The sequence below is a fragment of the Corvus brachyrhynchos genome, unplaced genomic scaffold (assembly GCF_000691975.1).
Source record: "Corvus brachyrhynchos isolate BGI_N302 unplaced genomic scaffold, ASM69197v1 scaffold97, whole genome shotgun sequence".
Taxonomy (NCBI): domain Eukaryota; kingdom Metazoa; phylum Chordata; class Aves; order Passeriformes; family Corvidae; genus Corvus; species Corvus brachyrhynchos.
In genome coordinates, this window is record NW_008239758.1 from 5581045 (window position 1) to 5582883 (window position 1839).

The 1839-nt window shown below is 47.3% G+C and overlaps 1 protein-coding gene across 1 annotated transcript in view; it reads left to right on the forward strand.

Annotated features, from left to right (window-relative positions):
- The window catches only part of MRPL46 (mitochondrial ribosomal protein L46), a 19699-nt gene that overhangs the window by 11712 nt on the left and 6148 nt on the right, over nucleotides 1–1839 (forward strand). The window lies entirely within an intron of this gene.

Consider the following 1839-nt stretch of genomic DNA (forward strand, 5'->3'; position numbering starts at 1 on the left):
GGAATGCCAGTCGGAGGAAGAAGTAGGGGTAGCTACCAGAAGTAGGCAGATCAAGGAGGGACATAAAGCTTCCCACTGTATAAGCAGTGCTGATGCAGTGGCAGACTTCCTAAAACCTTCACAAACAGCCAGGAACCAAGAGTGTTAAGGAGTGGCCTTTACAGAGGACACAGCCTTGATTCCAAGTCTGGGTAAGACAAAGGTTTATTCTTGCTGCTTTCTGACTCTCCATTCACCCACACACTCTTCCCTGAATTTCAGAAGGACCACAGATCTCTTCACAATCTTATTTTTCAATTTGTTCTATCAACTTGATGTGATGTGGGCACTTCTGCCTTGATGCAATGAACAGGCTGTAGTAGAGAACAGCAGTGTTTGGTTCTCTGTGTGTTAGACAAGCCTGCCAGCACAGGCTGGTTGCCCCTCCTTTGTCAGGCTGGTTGCTGTGCTCGGCACACACACCAGCCCAGCCCTGCTGTAAGCACATCACACACCCGTTCCCCAGCCAGCTGCCTGCGTACTCAGAGAGTTCATCTTGGCAGTTTATAGCTGACCTGCTATCTTCTTCTTAAAAGGCAGAATATAAAGTCACTAGTGCAGCCATATTTCTGGAGTGAGGGGGAAGCTCTTCTAGTGTGTCAAACACCTATAGAAGAGCCTCTCTTACTTGCTGTCAAATCTGTGACAGCTCAAGGAACTTCCCTTTAAGATCACCTACCCTCACTTCAAATTCAGAGTTGGACTAAAGTAGGGGATTTGTGTGAGTCTTGTTTTCTCCTGTCAAATGCAACTCAACAGGCTTTTCTAAGCAAAGTGATTTCTTTCAAAACCTGCCGTATGCCATTCAGCCCCATGAAGGAGGTTCACTGCCTTGTTGCTATGGTACCCTTTCTCTAAAGAGGAAGAAAATAGTTAATTATGCAATTTAAGAAACTACAGAAGAATGACAGAATGAGAAATAATAGAAAGGAAGATTCTGCGTTTGCAATAGAACTGCTGGCTGCTCTAAAATACACCATGTTTACAGGGGAAATACTTGCCCAGTGCACGTTGTGTAGGGCCAGGGCTTCTCTGGCAGCAGGGATTTCAATGAGATGCCCTTTGCTAGGCACTGTGCCTCTGCCATCCAGGAAATCAATCCTGTAGTCAGTTACTGCTATTACCTTCACCGCTTAATGCTCCAGACATATTTCCTTGGCAGAAATTCTGGATGGAGCTGGGACAGCGATAATACATCACAGACCCCCAACAAGCTCCTGCTGCTTGTGGATACACAGAGATACAGTTCAAGACTTAAGTGCTTTGTATCTCCTTGGCAGAATTTCATTGCTCCTTGGGTCTACTAAACCCAGCTTGCTTTGCCCAGGACCCTGGAAAATCCAGTTTGTGGTGCACAAGGCAGGGCCAAAGAGACTGCAAGCATCAAACCTGGCAAGATCCCAGCAGCCCCTTTAGAAAGAATGGTGCTTTCCTTTGCCAAGAGCAGTGGCAGGTCAGTACAGCTTGGGTGAAACAAAGCACTACAACAGATCTTTGCCAGGAATGGATCTAGGCCGGTGCTCTGTGAACAGGGGGAGCTGCCTCTTGTAGGGCACACGTAGCTCTGTGAGCCAGGGGGAAGGAAAGAGTTACCCCATGCCTTGTTTCCCAATGTGAGCAGTGAGAGAAAGAGGGAAGATGACCTGACCTGTGCAGTTGTTTACTACAGATGACTAAAAGGAGATGGAGATCTCAGGCTCTCCTTCTGCCTCACAAGGGCACTAATGGCATGGAGGGCTAGACAAGAGCCACATATGGTGGTAAGAGGAAGAGAGCAGTCGAGAGGCAATAATAAGCCAA